This window comes from Taudactylus pleione, unplaced genomic scaffold (assembly GCF_031769625.1).
Source record: "Taudactylus pleione unplaced genomic scaffold, aTauple2 ptg000117l, whole genome shotgun sequence".
In the NCBI taxonomy this organism is placed as follows: domain Eukaryota; kingdom Metazoa; phylum Chordata; class Amphibia; order Anura; family Myobatrachidae; genus Taudactylus; species Taudactylus pleione.
This window is the reverse complement of record NW_028284519.1, coordinates 7,793,075-7,816,500: the sequence shown is the minus strand read 5'-3', so window position 1 is coordinate 7,816,500 and position 23,426 is coordinate 7,793,075. Positions and strand designations below refer to the sequence as shown.

The 23,426-nt window shown below is 33.5% G+C and overlaps 10 non-coding genes across 10 annotated transcripts; 9 read left to right on the top strand and 1 right to left on the bottom strand.

Annotated features, from left to right (window-relative positions):
• The first annotated feature begins 765 nt into the window (after positions 1–765).
• Positions 766–838, top strand: TRNAT-UGU (transfer RNA threonine (anticodon UGU)). Its single transcript has one exon. It is a non-coding gene; the product is annotated as a tRNA-Thr (tRNA).
• A 1,103-nt stretch (positions 839–1,941) lies between these two features.
• On the top strand, positions 1,942–2,013 carry TRNAT-UGU (transfer RNA threonine (anticodon UGU)). The gene has a single exon. It is a non-coding gene; the product is annotated as a tRNA-Thr (tRNA).
• A 2,544-nt stretch (positions 2,014–4,557) lies between these two features.
• Positions 4,558–4,630, top strand: TRNAT-UGU (transfer RNA threonine (anticodon UGU)). The gene has a single exon. It is a non-coding gene; the product is annotated as a tRNA-Thr (tRNA).
• Positions 4,631–6,916: 2,286 nt separating this feature from the next.
• On the top strand, positions 6,917–6,989 carry TRNAT-UGU (transfer RNA threonine (anticodon UGU)). Its single transcript has one exon. It is a non-coding gene; the product is annotated as a tRNA-Thr (tRNA).
• Positions 6,990–8,096: 1,107 nt separating this feature from the next.
• On the top strand, positions 8,097–8,169 carry TRNAT-UGU (transfer RNA threonine (anticodon UGU)). The gene has a single exon. It is a non-coding gene; the product is annotated as a tRNA-Thr (tRNA).
• Positions 8,170–9,276: 1,107 nt separating this feature from the next.
• On the top strand, positions 9,277–9,349 carry TRNAT-UGU (transfer RNA threonine (anticodon UGU)). The gene has a single exon. It is a non-coding gene; the product is annotated as a tRNA-Thr (tRNA).
• A 1,107-nt stretch (positions 9,350–10,456) lies between these two features.
• Positions 10,457–10,529, top strand: TRNAT-UGU (transfer RNA threonine (anticodon UGU)). Its single transcript has one exon. It is a non-coding gene; the product is annotated as a tRNA-Thr (tRNA).
• Positions 10,530–11,638: 1,109 nt separating this feature from the next.
• TRNAT-UGU (transfer RNA threonine (anticodon UGU)) lies at positions 11,639–11,711 on the top strand. Its single transcript has one exon. It is a non-coding gene; the product is annotated as a tRNA-Thr (tRNA).
• Positions 11,712–16,353: 4,642 nt separating this feature from the next.
• On the top strand, positions 16,354–16,426 carry TRNAT-UGU (transfer RNA threonine (anticodon UGU)). The gene has a single exon. It is a non-coding gene; the product is annotated as a tRNA-Thr (tRNA).
• A 3,480-nt stretch (positions 16,427–19,906) lies between these two features.
• On the bottom strand, positions 19,907–19,979 carry TRNAT-UGU (transfer RNA threonine (anticodon UGU)). Its single transcript has one exon. It is a non-coding gene; the product is annotated as a tRNA-Thr (tRNA).
• Between the last annotated feature and the right edge of the window lie 3,447 nt (positions 19,980–23,426).

Genomic DNA, 23,426 nt, shown 5'->3' with positions numbered 1-23,426 from the left:
GCAATTGATACCGTTATTTTGAACATAGGTGCCAATAAATATAACTGAAGGCTGATTTGAACATGTAAGCATATATACTCTACACGTGCAAGCATACTCAGGGTAATGACCACTAATGACTACAAATAACTCTATAAAGATGTCCGGCTATAACATTTTGAAATAATTCCACCCTATGGATCCTAAAGTTGGAAAGCCATGGAAAGTATGACCAATTTTGGATCTCTATTATGTACACACCACAATAACATAAAACAGCTCATTTTAAAATGCATTTAAATAATTTGATTCAAAGTGTCTCCCAGGTATGCCTCAATTATAGATATTGCATATATATATATCTGAATAGGCTATTTGAAAAGGATTCAACATCACAATAAATAGAACCAAGAGAATGAAAACAGTATACATAAGCCTACATTTTTAATTGTCATATTAGTGCTAAAGTATAATGAAAACCAAAGTTGAAGTGTTCCTTTATAAGGCAGGAGGATAAAATCTTTTGTTTTATGTTAACCTGGCCTCTCTCCTACAGCTCGTTAAGAAGTAAAGTAATACATTCCTAGTCCATTATAGATGACTACAACTACTTTGCCAATTTTATGTGACTGTCTTGATGCAATCTTGAAGAACCTTAAGATGACCATAAACACAACAATTGTAATTGAAAAAAGTACATTTACCAGAAAAGATTTGAAATTTGCTGTATATCATTTTCCATCCTCAACCAGACACCAAAATGTGTATAAAATAACTTAACCAAGTGGCTCCATATCTCAGGGGTTAGAGCACTGGTCTTGTAAACCAGGGGTCGTGAGTTCAAATCTCACTGGGGCCTAATGTCTCATTATTGTTACTCCTGCTAAAACTTAAGTTGCAGCAACCTATATTGCAATACTCTGCTTTAGTATGCTAAATGAGAAGATGATGAATACACTTGTATATCCAAATTGGAAAGACACATATCGCATTCAGTCTAACCTATGGACTGGTATCAAGAGCATATTTGAAAACATTTGTGTTTTCTTTTATTGGACCAATTTCCTTCAAACTGAAACTCCCAGCATGGTTATTAACCATCATTATAAACTAAATATAAGAGATTTCCAATTATTTAACTTTAAAAAGAGCATTTAAAGCACATATCAACATGCATTGCATAGAGCAGATTTAATCTTGAGCAATTGATACCAATATTTTGAACATAGGTGCCAATAGATATAACTGATGGCTGATTTGAACATGTAAGCATATATACTCTACACGTGCAAGCACACTCAGGGAAATTACCACTAATGACTACAAATAATTCTATAAAGATGTCCGGCTATAACATTTTGAAATAATTCCACCCTATGGATCCTTAAGTTGGAAAGCCATGGAAAGTATGACCAATTTTGGATCTCTATTATGTACACACCACACGAACATAAAACAGCTCATTTTAAATTGCATTTAAATAATTTGATTCAAAGTGTCTCCCAGGTATGCCTCAATTATAGATATTGCATATATATCAGAATAGGCCATTTGAAAAGGATTCAACATCACAATAAATAGAACGAAGAGAATGAAAACAGTATACATAAGCCTACATTTTTAATTGTCATATTAGTGCTAAAGTATAATGAAAACAAAAGTTGAAGTGTTCCTTTATAAGGCAGGAGGATAAAATCTTTTGTTTTATGTTAACCTGGCCTCTCTCCTACAGCTCGTTAAGAAGTAAAGTAGTACATTCCTAGTCCATTATAGATGACTACAACTACTTTGCCAATTTTATGTGACTGTCTTGATGCAATCTTGAAGAACCTTAAGATGCCCATAAACACAACAATTGTAATTGAAAAAAGTACATTTGCCAGAAAAGATTTGAAATTTGCTGTATATCATTTTCCATCCTCAACCAGACACCAAAATGTGTATAAAATAACTTAACCAAGTGGCTCCATAGCTCAGGGGTTAGAGCACTGGTCTTGTAAACCAGGGGTCGTGAGTTCAATCTCACTGGGGCCTAATGTCTCATTATTGTTACTCCTGCTAAAACTTAAGTTGCAGCAACCTATATTGCAATTCTCTGCTTTAGTATGCTAAATGAGAAGATGATGAATACACTTGTATATCCAAATTGGAAAGACACATATCGCATTCAGTCTAACCTATGGACTGGTATCAAGAGCATATTTGAAAACATTTGTGTTTTCTTTTATTGGACCAATTTCCTTCAAACTGAAACTCCCAGCATGGTTATTCACCATCATTATAAAATAAATATAAGAGATTTCCAATTATTTATCTTTAAAAAGAGCATTTAAAGCACATATCAACATGCATTGCATAGAGCAGATTTAATCTTGAGCAATTGATACCGTTATTTTGAACATAGGTGCCAATAAATATAACTGAAGGCTGATTTGAACATGTAAGCATATATACTCTACACGTGCAAGCACACTCAGGGTAATGACCACTAATGACTACAAATAACTCTATAAAGATGTCCGGCTATAACATTTTGAAATAATTCCACCCTATGGATCCTAAAGTTGGAAAGCCATGGAAAGTATGACCAATTTTGGATCTCTATTATGTACACACCACAATAACATAAAACAGCTCATTTTAAAATGCATTTAAATAATTTGATTCAAAGTGTCTCCCAGGTATGCCTCAATTATAGATATTGCATATATATATATCTGAATAGGCTATTTGAAAAGGATTCAACATCACAATAAATAGAACCAAGAGAATGAAAACAGTATACATAAGCCTACATTTTTAATTGTCATATTAGTGCTAAAGTATAATGAAAACCAAAGTTGAAGTGTTCCTTTATAAGGCAGGAGGATAAAATCTTTTGTTTTATGTTAACCTGGCCTCTCTCCTACAGCTCGTTAAGAAGTAAAGTAATACATTCCTAGTCCATTATAGATGACTACAACTACTTTGCCAATTTTATGTGACTGTTTTGATGCAATCTTGAAGAACCTTAAGATGACCATAAACACAACAATTGTAATTGAAAAAAGTACATTTACCAGAAAAGATTTGAAATTTGCTGTATATCAATTTCCATCCTCAACCAGACACCAAAATGTGTATAAAATAACTTAACAAAGTGGCTCCATAGCTCAGGGGTTAGTGCACTGGTCTTGTCAACCAGGAGTCGACAAGACCTCACTGGGGCCTAATGTCTAATTATTGTTACTCCTGCTAAAACTTAAGTTGCAGCAACCTATATTGCAATACTGTGCTTTAGTATGCTAAATGAGAAGATGATGAATACACTTGTATATCCAAATTGGAAAGACACATATCGCATTCAGTCTAACCTATGGACTGGTATCAAGAGCATATTTGTGTATAAAATAACTTAACAAAGTGGCTCCATAGCTCAGGGGTTAGTGCACTGGTCTTGTCAACCAGGAGTTGACAAGACCTCACTGGGGCCTAATGTCTCATTATTGTTACTCCTGCTAAAACTTAAGTTGCAGCAACCTATATTGCAATACTGTGCTTTAGTATGCTAAATGAGAAGATGATGAATACACTTGTATATCCAAATTGGAAAGACACATATCGCATTCAGTCTAACCTATGGACTGGTATCAAGAGCATATTTGAAAACATTTGTGTTTTCTTTTATTGGACCAATTTCCTTCAAACTGAAACTCCCAGCATGGTTATTCACCATCATTATAAAATAAATATAAGAGATTTCCAATTATTTATCTTTAAAAAGAGCATTTAAAGCACATATCAACATGCATTGCATAGAGCAGATTTAATCTTGAGCAATTGATACCGTTATTTTGAACATAGGTGCCAATAAATATAACTGAAGGCTGATTTGAACATGTAAGCATATATACTCTACACGTGCAAGCACACTCAGGGTAATGACCACTAATGACTACAAATAACTCTATAAAGATGTCCGGCTATAACATTTTGAAATAATTCCACCCTATGGATCCTAAAGTTGGAAAGCCATGGAAAGTATGACCAATTTTGGATCTCTATTATGTACACACCACACTAACATAAAACAGCTCATTTTAAAATGCATTTAAATAATTTGATTCAAAGTGTCTCCCAGGTATGCCTCAATTATAGATATTGCATATATATATCTGAATAGGCTATTTGAAAAGGATTCAACATCACAATAAATAGAACCAAGAGAATGAAAACAGTATACATAAGCCTACATTTTTAATTGTCATATTAGTGCTAAAGTATAATGAAAACCAAAGTTGAAGTGTTCCTTTATAAGGCAGGAGGATAAAATCTTTTGTTTTATGTTAACCTGGCCTCTCTCCTACAGCTCGTTAAGAAGTAAAGTAATACATTCCTAGTCCATTATAGATAACTACAACTACTTTGCCAATTTTATGTGACTGTCTTGATGCAATCTTGAAGAACCTTAAGATGACCATAAACACAACAATTGTAATTGAAAAAAGTACATTTACCAGAAAAGATTTGAAATTTGCTGTATATCATTTTCCATCCTCAACCAGACACCAAAATGTGTATAAAATAACTTAACCAAGTGGCTCCATAGCTCAGGGGTTAGAGCACTGGTCTTGTAAACCAGGGGTCGTGAGTTCAAATCTCACTGGGGCCCAATGTCTCATTATTGTTACTCCTGCTAAAACTTAAGTTGCAGCAACCTATATTGCAATACTCTGCTTTAGTATGCTAAATGAGAAGATGATGAATACACTTGTATATCCAAATTGGAAAGACACATATCGCATTCAGTCTAACCTATGGACTGGTATCAAGAGCATATTTGAAAACATTTGTGTTTTCTTTTATTGGACCAATTTCCTTCAAACTGAAACTCCCAGCATGGTTATTCACCATCATTATAAAATAAATATAAGAGATTTCCAATTATTTATCTTTAAAAAGAGCATTTAAAGCACATATCAACATGCATTGCATAGAGCAGATTTAATCTTGAGCAATTGATACCGTTATTTTGAACATAGGTGCCAATAAATATAACTGAAGGCTGATTTGAACATGTAAGCATATATACTCTACACGTGCAAGCACACTCAGGGTAATGACCACTAATGACTACAAATAACTCTATAAAGATGTCCGGCTATAACATTTTGAAATAATTCCACCCTATGGATCCTAAAGTTGGAAAGCCATGGAAAGTATGACCAATTTTGGATCTCTATTATGTACACACCACAATAACATAAAACAGCTCATTTTAAAATGCATTTAAATAATTTGATTCAAAGTGTCTCCCAGGTATGCCTCAATTATAGATATTGCATATATATATATCTGAATAGGCTATTTGAAAAGGATTCAACATCACAATAAATAGAACCAAGAGAATGAAAACAGTATACATAAGCCTACATTTTTAATTGTCATATTAGTGCTAAAGTTAATGAAAACCAAAGTTGAAGTGTTCCTTTATAAGGCAGGAGGATAAAATCTTTTGTTTTATGTTAACCTGGCCTCTCTCCTACAGCTCGTTAAGAAGTAAAGTAATACATTCCTAGTCCATTATAGATGACTACAACTACTTTGCCAATTTTATGTGACTGTCTTGATGCAATCTTGAAGAACCTTAAGATGACCATAAACACAACAATTGTAATTGAAAAAAGTACATTTACCAGAAAAGATTTGAAATTTGCTGTATATCATTTTCCATCCTCAACCAGACACCAAAATGTGTATAAAATAGCTTAACCAAGTGGCTCCATATCTCAGGGGTTAGAGCACTGGTCTTGTAAACCAGGGGTCGTGTGTTCAAATCTCACTGGGGCCTAATGTCTCATTATTGTTACTCCTGCTAAAACTTAAGTTGCAGCAACCTATATTGCAATACTCTGCTTTAGTATGCTAAATGAGAAGATGATGAATACACTTGTATATCCAAATTGGAAAGACACATATCACATTCAGTCTAACCTATGGACTGGTATCAAGAGCATATTTGAAAACATTTGTGTTTTCTTTTATTGGACCAATTTCCTTCAAACTGAAACTCCCAGCATGGTTATTCACCATCATTATAAAATAAATATAAGAGATTTCCAATTATTTAACTTTAAAAAGAGCATTTAAAGCACATATCAACATGCATTGCATAGAGCAGATTTAATCTTGAGCAATTGATACCGTTATTTTGAACATAGGTGCCAATAAATATAACTGAAGGCTGATTTGAACATGTAAGCATATATACTCTACACGTGCAAGCATACTCAGGGTAATGACCACTAATGACTACAAATAACTCTATAAAGATGTCCGGCTATAACATTTTGAAATAATTCCACCCTATGGATCCTAAAGTTGGAAAGCCATGGAAAGTATGACCAATTTTGGATCTCTATTATGTACACACCACAATAACATAAAACAGCTCATTTTAAAATGCATTTAAATAATTTGATTCAAAGTGTCTCCCAGGTATGCCTCAATTATAGATATTGCATATATATATATCTGAATAGGCTATTTGAAAAGGATTCAACATCACAATAAATAGAACCAAGAGAATGAAAACAGTATACATAAGCCTACATTTTTAATTGTCATATTAGTGCTAAAGTATAATGAAAACCAAAGTTGAAGTGTTCCTTTATAAGGCAGGAGGATAAAATCTTTTGTTTTATGTTAACCTGGCCTCTCTCCTACAGCTCGTTAAGAAGTAAAGTAATACATTCCTAGTCCATTATAGATGACTACAACTACTTTGCCAATTTTATGTGACTGTCTTGATGCAATCTTGAAGAACCTTAAGATGACAATAAACACAACAATTGTAATTGAAAAAAGTACATTTACCAGAAAAGATTTGAAATTTGCTGTATATCATTTTCCATCCTCAACCAGACACCAAAATGTGTATAAAATAACTTAACCAAGTGGCTCCATATCTCAGGGGTTAGAGCACTGGTCTTGTAAACCAGGGGTCGTGAGTTCAAATCTCACTGGGGCCTAATGTCTCATTATTGTTACTCCTGCTAAAACTTAAGTTGCAGCAACCTATATTGCAATACTCTGCTTTAGTATGCTAAATGAGAAGATGATGAATACACTTGTATATCCAAATTGGAAAGACACATATCGCATTCAGTCTAACCTATGGACTGGTATCAAGAGCATATTTGAAAACATTTGTATTTTCTTTTATTGGACCAATTTCCTTCAAACTGAAACTCCCAGCATGGTTATTCACCATCATTATAAAATATATATAAGAGATTTCCAATTATTTAACTTTAAAAAGAGCATTTAAAGCACATATCAACATGCATTGCATAGAGCAGATTTAATCTTGAGCAATTGATACCGTTATTTTGAACATAGGTGCCAATAAATATAACTGAAGGCTGATTTGAACATGTAAGCATATATACTCTACACGTGCAAGCACACTCAGGGTAATGACCACTAATGACTACAAATAACTCTATAAAGATGTCCGGCTATAACATTTTGAAATAATTCCACCCTATGGATCCTAAAGTTGGAAAGCCATGGAAAGTATGACCAATTTTGGATCTCTATTATGTACACACCACAATAACATAAAACAGCTCATTTTAAAATGCATTTAAATAATTTGATTCAAAGTGTCTCCCAGGTATGCCTCAATTATAGATATTGCATATATATATATCTGAATAGGCTATTTGAAAAGGATTCAACATCACAATAAATAGAACCAAGAGAATGAAAACAGTATACATAAGCCTACATTTTTAATTGTCATATTAGTGCTAAAGTATAATGAAAACCAAAGTTGAAGTGTTCCTTTATAAGGCAGGAGGATAAAATCTTTTGTTTTATGTTAACCTGGCCTCTCTCCTACAGCTCGTTAAGAAGTAAAGTAATACATTCCTAGTCCATTATAGATGACTACAACTACTTTGCCAATTTTATGTGACTGTCTTGATGCAATCTTGAAGAACCTTAAGATGACCATAAACACAACAATTGTAATTGAAAAAAGTACATTTACCAGAAAAGATTTGAAATTTGCTGTATATCATTTTCCATCCTCAACCAGACATCAAAATGTGTATAAAATAACTTAACCAAGTGGCTCCATATCTCAGGGGTTAGAGCACTGGTCTTGTAAACCAGGGGTCGTGAGTTCAAATCTCACTGGGGCCTAATGTCTCATTATTGTTACTCCTGCTAAAACTTAAGTTGCAGCAACCTATATTGCAATACTCTGCTTTAGTATGCTAAATGAGAAGATGATGAATACACTTGTATATCCAAATTGGAAAGACACATATCGCATTCAGTCTAACCTATGGACTGGTATCAAGAGCATATTTGAAAACATTTGTGTTTTCTTTTATTGGACCAATTTCCTTCAAACTGAAACTCCCAGCATGGTTATTCACCATCATTATAAAATAAATATAAGAGATTTCCAATTATTTAACTTTAAAAAGAGCATTTAAAGCACATATCAACATGCATTGCATAGAGCAGATTTAATCTTGAGCAATTGATACCGTTATTTTGAACATAGGTGCCAATAAATATAACTGAAGGCTGATTTGAACATGTAAGCATATATACTCTACACGTGCAAGCACACTCAGGGTAATGACCACTAATGACTACAAATAACTCTATAAAGATGTCCGGCTATAACATTTTGAAATAATTCCACCCTATGGATCCTAAAGTTGGAAAGCCATGGAAAGTATGACCAATTTTGGATCTCTATTATGTACACACCACAATAACATAAAACAGCTCATTTTAAAATGCATTTAAATAATTTGATTCAAAGTGTCTCCCAGGTATGCCTCAATTATAGATATTGCATATATATATATCTGAATAGGCTATTTGAAAAGGATTCAACATCACAATAAATAGAACCAAGAGAATGAAAACAGTATACATAAGCCTACATTTTTAATTGTCATATTAGTGCTAAAGTATAATGAAAACCAAAGTTGAAGTGTTCCTTTATAAGGCAGGAGGATAAAATCTTTTGTTTTATGTTAACCTGGCCTCTCTCCTACAGCTCGTTAAGAAGTAAAGTAATACATTCCTAGTCCATTATAGATGACTACAACTACTTTGCCAATTTTATGTGACTGTCTTGATGCAATCTTGAAGAACCTTAAGATGACCATAAACACAACAATTGTAATTGAAAAAAGTACATTTACCAGAAAAGATTTGAAATTTGCTGTATATCATTTTCCATCCTCAACCAGACATCAAAATGTGTATAAAATAACTTAACCAAGTGGCTCCATATCTCAGGGGTTAGAGCACTGGTCTTGTAAACCAGGGGTCGTGAGTTCAAATCTCACTGGGGCCTAATGTCTCATTATTGTTACTCCTGCTAAAACTTAAGTTGCAGCAACCTATATTGCAATACTCTGCTTTAGTATGCTAAATGAGAAGATGATGAATACACTTGTATATCCAAATTGGAAAGACACATATCGCATTCAGTCTAACCTATGGACTGGTATCAAGAGCATATTTGAAAACATTTGTGTTTTCTTTTATTGGACCAATTTCCTTCAAACTGAAACTCCCAGCATGGTTATTCACCATCATTATAAAATAAATATAAGAGATTTCCAATTATTTAACTTTAAAAAGAGCATTTAAAGCACATATCAACATGCATTGCATAGAGCAGATTTAATCTTGAGCAATTGATACCGTTATTTTGAACATAGGTGCCAATAGATATAACTGATGGCTGATTTGAACATGTAAGCATATATACTCTACACGTGCAAGCATACTCAGGGTAATGACCACTAATGACTACAAATAACTCTATAAAGATGTCCGGCTATAACATTTTGAAATAATTCCACCCTATGGATCCTAAAGTTGGAAAGCCATGGAAAGTATGACCAATTTTGGATCTCTATTATGTACACACCACAATAACATAAAACAGCTCATTTTAAAATGCATTTAAATAATTTGATTCAAAGTGTCTCCCAGGTATGCCTCAATTATAGATATTGCATATATATATATCTGAATAGGCTATTTGAAAAGGATTCAACATCACAATAAATAGAACCAAGAGAATGAAAACAGTATACATAAGCCTACATTTTTAATTGTCATATTAGTGCTAAAGTATAATGAAAACCAAAGTTGAAGTGTTCCTTTATAAGGCAGGAGGATAAAATCTTTTGTTTTATGTTAACCTGGCCTCTCTCCTACAGCTCGTTAAGAAGTAAAGTAATACATTCCTAGTCCATTATAGATGACTACAACTACTTTGCCAATTTTATGTGACTGTCTTGATGCAATCTTGGAGAACCTTAAGATGACCATAAACACAACAATTGTAATTGAAAAAAGTACATTTACCAGAAAAGATTTGAAATTTGCTGTATATCATTTTCCATCCTCAACCAGACACCAAAATGTGTATAAAATAACTTAACCAAGTGGCTCCATATCTCAGGGGTTAGAGCACTGGTCTTGTAAACCAGGGGTCGTGAGTTCAAATCTCACTGGGGCCTAATGTCTCATTATTGTTACTCCTGCTAAAACTTAAGTTGCAGCAACCTATATTGCAATACTCTGCTTTAGTATGCTAAATGAGAAGATGATGAATACACTTGTATATCCAAATTGGAAAGACACATATCGCATTCAGTCTAACCTATGGACTGGTATCAAGAGCATATTTGAAAACATTTGTGTTTTCTTTTATTGGACCAATTTCCTTCAAACTGAAACTCCCAGCATGGTTATTCACCATCATTATAAAATAAATATAAGAGATTTCCAATTATTTAACTTTAAAAAGAGCATTTAAAGCACATATCAACATGCATTGCATAGAGCAGATTTAATCTTGAGCAATTGATACCGTTATTTTGAACATAGGTGCCAATAAATATAACTGAAGGCTGATTTGAACATGTAAGCATATATACTCTACACGTGCAAGCATACTCAGGGTAATGACCACTAATGACTACAAATAACTCTATAAAGATGTCCGGCTATAACATTTTGAAATAATTCCACCCTATGGATCCTAAAGTTGGAAAGCCATGGAAAGTATGACCAATTTTGGATCTCTATTATGTACACACCACAATAACATAAAACAGCTCATTTTAAAATGCATTTAAATAATTTGATTCAAAGTGTCTCCCAGGTATGCCTCAATTATAGATATTGCATATATATATATATCTGAATAGGCTATTTGAAAAGGATTCAACATCACAATAAATAGAACCAAGAGAATGAAAACAGTATACATAAGCCTACATTTTTAATTGTCATATTAGTGCTAAAGTATAATGAAAACCAAAGTTGAAGTGTTCCTTTATAAGGCAGGAGGATAAAATCTTTTGTTTTATGTTAACCTGGCCTCTCTCCTACAGCTCGTTAAGAAGTAAAGTAATACATTCCTAGTCCATTATAGATGACTACAACTACTTTGCCAATTTTATGTGACTGTCTTGATGCAATCTTGAAGAACCTTAAGATGACCATAAACACAACAATTGTAATTGAAAAAAGTACATTTACCAGAAAAGATTTGAAATTTGCTGTATATCATTTTCCATCCTCAACCAGACACCAAAATGTGTATAAAATAACTTAACCAAGTGGCTCCATATCTCAGGGGTTAGAGCACTGGTCTTGTAAACCAGGGGTCGTGAGTTCAAATCTCACTGGGGCCTAATGTCTCATTATTGTTACTCCTGCTAAAACTTAAGTTGCAGCAACCTATATTGCAATACTCTGCTTTAGTATGCTAAATGAGAAGATGATGAATACACTTGTATATCCAAATTGGAAAGACACATATCGCATTCAGTCTAACCTATGGACTGGTATCAAGAGCATATTTGAAAACATTTGTGTTTTCTTTTATTGGACCAATTTCCTTCAAACTGAAACTCCCAGCATGGTTATTCACCATCATTATAAAATAAATATAAGAGATTTCCAATTATTTATCTTTCAAAAGAGCATTTAAAGCACATATCAACATGCATTGCATAGAGCAGATTTAATCTTGAGCAATTGATACCGTTATTTTGAACATAGGTGCCAATAAATATAACTGAAGGCTGATTTGAACATGTAAGCATATATACTCTACACGTGCAAGCACACTCAGGGTAATGACCACTAATGACTACAAATAACTCTATAAAGATGTCCGGCTATAACATTTTGAAATAATTCCACCCTATGGATCCTTAAGTTGGAAAGCCATGGAAAGTATGACCAATTTTGGATCTCTATTATGTACACACCACACTAACATAAAACAGCTCATTTTAAAATGCATTTAAATAATTTGATTCAAAGTGTCTCCCAGGTATGCCTCAATTATAGATATTGCATATATATATATCTGAATAGGCTATTTGAAAAGGATTCAACATCACAATAAATAGAACCAAGAGAATGAAAACAGTATACATAAGCCTAAATTTTTAATTGTCATATTAGTGCTAAAGTATAATGAAAACAAAAGTTGAAGTGTTCCTTTATAAGGCAGGAGGATAAAATGTTTTGTTTTATGTTAACCTGGCCTCTCTCCTACAGCTCGTTAAGAAGTAAAGTAGTACATTCCTAGTCCATTATAGATGACTACAACTACTTTGCCAATTTTATGTGACTGTCTTGATGCAATCTTGAAGAACCTTAAGATGACCATAAACACAACAATTGTAATTGAAAAAAGTACATTTGCCAGAAAAGATTTGAAATTTGCTGTATATCATTTTCCATCCTCAACCAGACACCACAATGTGTATAAAATAACTTAACCAAGTGGCTCCATAGCTCAGGGGTTAGAACACTGGTCTTGTCAACCAGGGGTCGTGAGTTCAATCTCACTGGGGCCTAATGTCTCATTATTGTTACTCCTGCTAAAACTTAAGTTGCAGCAACCTATATTGCAATACACTGCTTTAGTATGCTAAATGAGAAGATGATGAATACACTTGTATATCCAAATTGGAAAGACACATATCGCATTCAGTCTAACCTATGGACTGGTATCAAGAGCATATTTGAAAACATTTGTGTTTTCTTTTATTGGACCAATTTCCTTCAAACTGAAACTCCCAGCATGGTTATTCACCATCATTATAAAATAAACATTAGAGATTTCCAATTATTTAACTTTAAAAAGAGCAGTTAAAGCACATATCAACATGCATTGCATAGAGCAGATTTCATCTTGCGCAATTGATACCAATATTTTGAACATAGGTGCCAATAGATATAACTGATGGCTGATATGAACATGTAAGCATATATACTCTACACGTGCAAGCACACTCAGGGAAATTACCACTAATGACTACAAATAATTCTATAAAGGTGTCCAGCTATAACATTTTGAAATAATTCCACCCTATGGATCCTTAAGTTGGAAAGCCATGGAAAGTATGACCAATTTTGGATCTCTATTATGTACACACCACACTAACATAAAACAGCTCATTTTAAAATGCATTTAAATAATTTGATTCAAAGTGTCTCCCAGGTATGCCTCAATTATAGATATTGCATATATATCAGAATAGGCCATTTGAAAAGGATTCAACATCACAATAAATAGAACCAAGAGAATGAAAACAGTATACATAAGCCTACATTTTTAATTGTCATATTAGTGCTAAAGTATAATGAAAACAAAAGTTGAAGTGTTCTTTTATAAGGCAGGAGGATAAAATCTTTTGTTTTATGTTAACCTGGCCTCTCTCCTACAGCTCGTTAAGAAGTAAAGTAGTACATTCCTAGTCCATTATAGATGACTACAACTACTTTGCCAATTTTATGTGACTGTCTTGATGCAATCTTGAAGAACCTTAAGATGACCATAAACACAACAATTGTAATTGAAAAAAGTACATTTGCCAGAAAAGATTTGAAATTTGCTGTATATCATTTTCCATCCTCAACCAGACACCACAATGTGTATAAAATAACTTAACCAAGTGGCTCCATAGCTCAGGGGTTAGAACACTGGTCTTGTCAACCAGGGGTCGTGAGTTCAATCTCACTGGGGCCTAATGTCTCATTATTGTTACTCCTGCTAAAACTTAAGTTGCAGCAACCTATATTGCAATACACTGCTTTAGTATGCTAAATGAGAAGATGATGAATACACTTGTATATCCAAATTGGAAAGACACATATCGCATTCAGTCTAACCTATGGACTGGTATCAAGAGCATATTTGAAAACATTTGTGTTTTCTTTTATTGGACCAATTTCCTTCAAACTGAAACTCCCAGCATGGTTATTCACCATCATTATAAAATAAACATTAGAGATTTCCAATTATTTAACTTTAAAAAGAGCAGTTAAAGCACATATCAACATGCATTGCATAGAGCAGATTTCATCTTGCTCAATTGATACCAATATTTTGAACATAGGTGCCAATAGATATAACTGATGGCTGATATGAACATGTAAGCATATATACTCTACACGTGCAAGCACACTCAGGGAAATTACCACTAATGACTACAAATAATTCTATAAAGGTGTCCAGCTATAACATTTTGAAATAATTCCACCCTATGGATCCTTAAGTTGGAAAGCCATGGAAAGTATGACCAATTTTGGATCTCTATTATGTACACACCACACTAACATAAAACAGCTCATTTTAAAATGCATTTAAATAATTTGATTCAAAGTGTCTCCCAGGTATGCCTCAATTATAGATATTGCATATATATCAGAATAGGCCATTTGAAAAGGATTCAACATCACAATAAATAGAACCAAGAGAATGAAAACAGTATACATAAGCCTACATTTTTAATTGTCATATTAGTGCTAAAGTATAATGAAAACAAAAGTTGAAGTGTTCTTTTATAAGGCAGGAGGATAAAATCTTTTGTTTTATGTTAACCTGGCCTCTCTCCTACAGCTCGTTAAGAAGTAAAGTAGTACATTCCTAGTCCATTATAGATGACTACAACTACTTTGCCAATTTTATGTGACTGTCTTGATGCAATCTTGAAGAACCTTAAGATGACCATAAACACAACAATTGTAATTGAAAAAAGTACATTTGCCAGAAAAGATTTGAAATTTGCTGTATATCATTTTCCATCCTCAACCAGACACCAAAATGTGTATAAAATAACCTAACCAAGTGGCTCCATAGCTCAGGGGTTAGAACACTGGTCTTGTCAACCAGGGGTCGTGAGTTCAATCTCACTGGGGCCTAATGTCTCATTATTGTTACTCCTGCTAAAACTTAAGTTGCAGCAACCTATATTGCAATACTCTGCTTTAGTATGCTATATGAGAAGATGATGAATACACACACTTGTATATCCAAATTGGAAAGACACATATCGCATTCAGTCTAACCTATGGACTGGTATCAAGAGCATATTTGAAAACATTTGTGTTTTCTTTTATTGGACCAATTTCCTTCAAACTGAAACTCCCACCATGGTTATTCACCATCATTATAAAATAAATATAAGAGATTTCCAATTATTTTACTTTAAAAAGAGCATTTAAAGCACATATCAACATGCATTGCATAGAGCAGATTTCATCTTGCGCAATTGATACCGTTATTTTGAACATAGGTGCCAATAAATATAACTGAAGGCTGATTTGAACATGTAAGCATATATACTCTACACGTGCAAGCACACTCAGGGTAATGACCACTAATGACTACAAATAACTCTATAAAGATGTCCGGCTATAACATTTTGAAATAATTCCACCCTATGGATCCTAAAGTTGGAAAGCCATGGAAAGTATGACCAATTTTGGATCTCTATTATGTACACACCACAATAACATAAAACAGCTCATTTTAAAATGCATTTAAATAATTTGATTCAAAGTGTCTCCCAGGTATGCCTCAATTATAGATATTGCATATATATATATATCTGAATAGGCTATTTGAAAAGGATTCAACATCACAATAAATAGAACCAAGAGAATGAAAACAGTATACATAAGCCTACATTTTTAATTGTCATATTAGTGCTAAAGTATAATGAAAACCAAAGTTGAAGTGTTCCTTTATAAGGCAGGAGGATAAAATCTTTTGTTTTAGGTTAACCTGGCCTCTCTCCTACAGCTCGTTAAGAAGTAAAGTAATACATTCCTAGTCCATTATAGATGACAACAACTACTTTGCCAATTTTATGTGACTGTCTTGATGCAATCTTGAAGAACCTTAAGATGACCATAAACTCAACAATTGTAATTGAAAAAAGTACATTTACCAGAAAAGATTTGAAATTTGCTGTATATCATTTTCCATCCTCAACCAGACACCAAAATGTGTATAAAATAACTTAACCAAGTGGCTCCATAGCTCAGGGGTTAGAGCACTGGTCTTGTAAAACAGGGGTCGTGAGTTCAAATCTCACTGGGGCCTAATGTCTCATTATTGTTACTCCTGCTAAAACTTAAGTTCCAGCAACCTATATTGCAATACTCTGCTTTAGTATGCTAAATGAGAAGATGATGAATACACTTGTATATCCAAATTGGAAAGACACATATCGCATTCAGTCTAACCTATTGACTGGTTTCAAGAGCATATTTGAAAACATTTGTGTTTTCTTTTATTGGACCAATTTCCTTCAAACTGAAACTCCCAGCATGGTTATTCACCATCATTATAAAATAAACATAAGAGATTTCCAATTATTTAACTTTAAAAAGAGCATTTAAAGCTATGGAGCCACTTGGTTAAGTTATGTTATACACATTTTGGTGTCTGGTTGAGGATGGAAATTGATATACAGCAAATTTCAAATCTTTTCTGGTAAATGTACTTTTTTCAATTACAATTGTTGTGTTTATGGTCATCTTAAGGTTCTTCAAGATTGCATCAAAACAGTCACATAAAATTGGCAAAGTAGTTGTAGTCATCTATAATGGACTAGGAATGTATTACTTTACTTCTTAACGAGCTGTAGGAGAGAGGCCAGGTTAACATAAAACAAAAGATTTTATCCTCCTGCCTTATAAAGGAACACTTCAACTTTGGTTTTCATTATACTTTAGCACTAATATGACAATTAAAAATGTAGGCTTATGTATACTGTTTTCATTCTCTTGGTTCTATTTATTGTGATGTTGAATCCTTTTCAAATAGCCTATTCAGATATATATATGCAATATCTATAATTGAGGCATACCTGGGAGATACTTTGAATCAAATTATTTAAATGCATTTTAAAATGAGCTGTTTTATGTTATTGTGGTGTGTACATAATAGAGATCCAAAATTGGTCATACTTTCCATGGCTTTCCAACTTTAGGATCCATAGGGTGGAATTATTTCAAAATGTTATAGCCGGACATCTTTATAGAGTTATTTGTAGTCATTAGTGGTCATTACCCTGAGTGTGCTTGCACGTGTAGAGTATATATGCTTACATGTTCAAATCAGCCTTCAGTTATATTTATTGGCACCTATGTTCAAAATAACGGTATCAATTGCTCAAGATGAAATCTGCTCTATGCAATGCATGTTGATATGTGCTTTAAATGCTCTTTTTAAAGTTAAATAATTGGAAATCTTTGATATTAATTTTATAATGATGGTGAATAACCATGCTGGGAGTTTCAGTTTGAAGGAAATTGGTCCAATAAAAGAAAACACAAATGTTTTCAAATATGCTCTTGAAACCCTGTTGTCCCTTTATAAGGACATTTTTTTCTGTGTGTTTTTTCTGTTTTTTCTATGTGTGTCTTTTATATGTTTAAGTACAATTTTGCATATCTATTAAATATAACTATTTTAAATTTAAATTGAATAAGAGTGCCCCCAAAAAGAGGTTTCTTCTTTTTTGTTTTGCTCGTTTGCCAAAACCTACCCATACAATTTATAAACATAAGCTCTGGGGAGCACCACCAACAATTAAGATTTATACAACCTGGTATTGCTCTACCTTAATTTCAGTTATGTTGGTATACTATATCAAAAATAATAAATATTGATCATATTACTAAGTTTGGTGCAGGTATTCTTTTTTGCTTTGAATAGAAGTTAAGACTACTGCAATAACCATTGGTTCCTTATTTTGCCTGCTTCTAGGGTACCTCTGGGTGTTCTTCTTTATGATGTGGACACAGTTGGAACCACTAATTCAGCACCAACGCGTTTTGAAAATGCTTTTTTTATGACTATTGTATTTTTTATGACTATTGGATTATTTATTTATTAGTTATATATTCTATACTATTTGTTTATCAATTTTTAATTCAATCTGTATATGTCTATGGATATATCCATACTCTCTCAATGTTAAGCTCTGTTCCCAGACAAATGTAAGATAAGTATGGTACTTAATAGAAGCACTATTTTTATATTGATATCGAACTATGTATAGTGATATGATAAATATAGTAAATGTCATATATATCTATCTAACTTCTATCTAAGGGATGGAGTGGAGCTATTCAGAGTTCCCCTGTTATATGGTTACACCATTGCTCCGAATTTGGAGCTTTCAAGGTACGGGTACACACAACTCCCCAAGGAGGATTCTATATTTATTTTGAAATTCACATGTCTGTTGGATCTTTTTGGGATTATTCCCTAATATTTCATGTTTTCATGTTTTTATGATTGTGAATTAAATTTATGATTTTTAAAACATGCTACACTATATGCTTTCCCTATTTTTCTTTTTAAGCTGAATCTGCATCACATAATAGAAGATTCAGACTAATAGGAATACTTCATTTGATATATAAAGATCCTGTTCATGTGAATAAGGACATTGAAGAAGAGACTTTTTCAAGATTGTGAGAAAAAGATACAACTTTAACATATACACATACAGTGTGAATTGCAAACATCCACAGCGCCTGTATATGTTTTATTATATTTATATTATTATTTTATTTTACAGTAGGGGTACTGTTTTATTAAACAGAATAGGCTGCTTGGAAAAGGGGGCCAGCACTCTCCCAGCTTTTTATATTGTTATAAGACTACATGCATGCTTCCAGCCACCCGAGGCACATACCTTCCCATCTCTGTCAAAGGGCAGCTCCAGCTTGTCACCAGATGCTTCAGCTTCTACCTCCCCATATTCTGTGGCATTGGGGGAGAGCTGGGGAGGCCATTCACATAAGGGGATATTGAAGAAGCATTCCAGTCGTCCATCACCACATACTGGCCCAGCTATAGCCTTAGCCATGTCATGCTCTCTCCCAACTTCCTCACTGAGAGCTGACAGTGACAAAATAAAGAGCCCTCACTCAAAGTGTATTACTGGTTGCTGCTCTGTGCTCAGGGCTGCCAGAGGCTCTCAGTCAGTACAGTCTCCCTGGAGTTGGATCAGTGAGTACAAAGAATAGCAGAACAGCTAACCGCTTATCAGAGGAGTCTGTCAGTGTGTCCAGTGAGGATGCCTGGGGGACCAAGTGAGCAATGGCTACTCATTGTTCATGACTGCCACTGTGCCCTTATCTATAATTAAGGCATACCTGTTAGACACTTTGAATCAAATTATTTAAATGCATTTTAAAATTAGCTGTTTTATGTTAGTGTGGTGTGTGATGAAATCTGCTCTATGCAATGCATGTTGATATGTGCTTTAAATGCTCTTTTTAAAGTTAAATAATTGGAAATCTCTTATGTTTATTTTATAATGAAGGTGAATAACCATGCTGGGAGTTTCAGCTTGAAGGAAATTGGTTCAATAAAAAAAAACACAAATGTTTTCAAATATGCTCTTGATACCAGTCCATAGGTTAGACTGAATGGGATATGTGTCTTTCCAATTTGGATATACAAGTGTATTCATCATCTTCTCATTTAGCATACTAAAGCAGAGTATTGCAATATAGGTTGCTGCAACTTAAGTTTTAGCAGGAGTAACAATAATAAGACATTAGACCCCAGTGAGATTTGAACTCACGACCCCTGGTTTACAAGACCAGTGCTCTAACCCCTGAGCTATGGAGCCACTTGGTTAAGTTATTTTATACACATTTTGGTGTCTGGTTGAGGATGGAAAATGATATACAGCAAATTTCAAATCTTTTCTGGTAAATGTACTTTTTTCAATTAGAATTGTTGTGTTTATGGTCATCTTAGTATAATGAAAACCAAAGTTGAAGTGTTCCTTTATAAGGCAGGAGGATAAAATGTTTTGTTTTATGTTAACCTGGCCTCTCTCCTACAGCTCGTTAAGAAGTAAAGTAATACATTCCTAGTCCATTATAGATGACTACAACTACTTTGCCAATTTTATGTGACTGTCTGGATGCAATCTTGAAGTACCTTAAGATGACCATAAACACAACAATTGTAATTGAAAAAAGTACATTTACCAGAAAAGATTTGAAATTTGCTGTATATCAATTTCCATCCTCAACCAGACACCAAAATGTCTGGTTGAACCTGCAATTTTTATATATCTGTGGAACTGCATATAAAAATGTGACTGCATTTTCAGACTAAGGTCATCTGTGTTTTTCTTAGGTGTCTGGGTATGCATCTTTTTTCTTTTGGTTACCTGTGAATACTATGTTATATATTATACACAATAATTTAACTATTCGTGCCTATTAATATTACATCAACACCTGCATCTGAGCAGCGTGGTTAATAAATATTTTCACCCAACCATTAAGGATCGCTTCTCTGGGATATCTTCCCATTATCACTTGATAAGAAGCAATTGTACCCTATTGTCCTTTTATAAGGACAATTTTTTCTGTGTGTTTTTTCTTTTTTTTCTGTGTCTTTTATATGTTTAAGTACAATTTTTAATGCATAGCTATTAAATATAACTATTTTAGAGTTTTTTTCTTTTTTGTTTTGCTCGCTTGCCAAAACCTACCCATACAGTCCTAACTTCTATCTAAGGGATTGGGTGGAGATATCCGGAGCTCCCCTGTTATATGCTTACACCATTGCTCCAAATTTGGAGCTTTCAAGGTACGGGTACACACAACTCCCCAAGGAGGATTCTATATTTATTTTGAAAATTCATATGTCTGTTGGATCTTTTTGGGATTATTCCCTAATATTTCATGTTTTCATGTTTTTATGATTGTGAATTAAATGTATGATTTTTAAAACATACTACACTATATACTTTCCCTTTTTTTCTTTTGAGCTGAATCTGCATCACATAATAGAAGATTCATACTAATAGGAATAGTTCATTTGATATATAAAGATCCTATTCATATGAATAAGGACAGTGAAGAAGAGACTTTTTCAAGTTTGTGAGAAAAAGATACAACTTTACCATATACACATACAGAGTGAATTGCAAACATCCACAGCACCTGTATGTCTTATTATATTTATATTATTGCATGTATAAATGTCAATATGGTTGTCTTAGGTGCCATAATTGTGCATGTAATGCCTTAACTCAGCTACCCCAGCCTCCCACATTGTGAAATCTTTTTAATCTAGTTTATTTAAAATGCTTTATAGCTCACTGATATATCTTTCTTACACCACCCATCCTATTTTCTCTGTTTCACCCCCACAATCTATCTCTCTCCCCCTTTCCTCACCCCCTGTCATCTTGCTCTCTCTCTTCCATGCCATGTTCCAGATTTTTATTTTTAGAAATTATATACACATGTACATATGTTTATTATATGGCTTTTTCCATGAGACCACGGCCCCTTATCTTTTTTGGTGCATGCAATAGTACCTCTGGGGGCGCCAAAAAAAAATATTTGCTTACCTAACAAAATTGGGCTCGCGTGGGCCCTGTCTATATTCTAATTCTTATGTTAGGAACTTTGAGTTTAAGTTTTAAAGATCAGACATTTGTTAATCTCTCAAAATATTTCAGAAAGTATCTCAAGTTCACAAAGCAGGAAAACCCCAACACAGTACTACACAGAAAAAGAGAGAAAAATTACAGTTCAATCACATAATATATTATCCTGCTATATTTTTTACAATGATTTAAATAATTCCTTATACACAGACTAAAATGTTTTGGTCTTTGGGTATATATGGAACGCTTTAATTTGCAGTGCTCAACTTTGATGAGCTGGTATTGTGTAATATATATATGTAACATGACATTTTTGCTGCAGTTGGAAAACCATTAACCAATTTATACCAAACAGTGTCAGCTGTCCCCTAGGTAGGAATATTGCCTGAATTAATTATTTTACATTTGTTGATTTCATACTTGCATGAGTCATAGTTTCAAGACACTTTCAGGAAAGTGACAGATTAAAATGGGCTGGCTGTCATTAAGATTTGCATTTATTTTGCCAAGAGTCTTATTTCTCAGTTAATTATAATATCTACCTTCACTTTAGGAATCTACTAAACTATGATATATATGTAGATAAGAAACAACAGTCCTTATAATTTGTGCTGTCCTAGACAATTCAATAGAATTAGTGCTGCCTGAAGCACTTCATAAAATGTCCTAAATTGTATTCTTATGCTTTTTACTACTCTAATCCTACCTGTGCTGGTTTATAGTTGACCCGTCTCATCTAAACACTGTGAAGACTGCAAGGGTCTGCTGTGACTAACAGAACTATATTGTCTTAGGCATTTGCATAAAAGCCCAGATAAGCCTTCACAACCTGGGTAATTCTCTGAGAATATTATATTTATACGAACAATAAAATGTAAAAGTAAAACATGTGAACTATGGGTACCATACCATAGAGTTATCAAGTGTAACTCTTTAATTACCATGGTCATTGTATATGACCCTAAGACAGTTATTTCCAAACTAGATGCCGTGGGGCACTTGCAGGGGTGCCACGGGTTGATCCAGGACAAAATCAAATTATTTATAGCCGATGTGATAGGCAAAATCAGTGATGGTAGCTGCTGACCATAAAATAAATAGACAAATAGAAGCATAACCTTCTCCACCAACACATTGCTTACACTAAGGATGACATTCAAGCACTATTTACTTAATTTTCATAAGAAATATGATGCTTTTCGAATTTAGGCTCCTAATGAAAATGCAATATAGGATATACTGACAATAGAACACTTTAATATTTGTCATTCGAAAGGAAGCAACTAATGGTGTTTATAGGAGGAACAAACTTCTTGTCATAGTTATCATGCAGATCTATCTAGATAGGAGCTCCCTAGGATGGGACCACATCTGTGTTTGGAAGTAAGTACAGTAGTTTATTCCATGATAATGAGCCTGTAGTTACCTACTGTATGCTAGCCTAGATTGTTTCAAAATTTGATTTGTTATGATTCAAAACATTTGGTCTCAATATGCATATTTCATGAATAGGTTAAATGATCTGTTCGGTAAAACAATATTTACTTTAGAAAATTCCAGCTAGTTGTTTCTACTCAGTATCTGTTGTGAATGCCATATGAAAAGTTGTATTCAAATGCATTATTTAAATTTCCTATTGATGGAGGGTTACATACCTTCCTC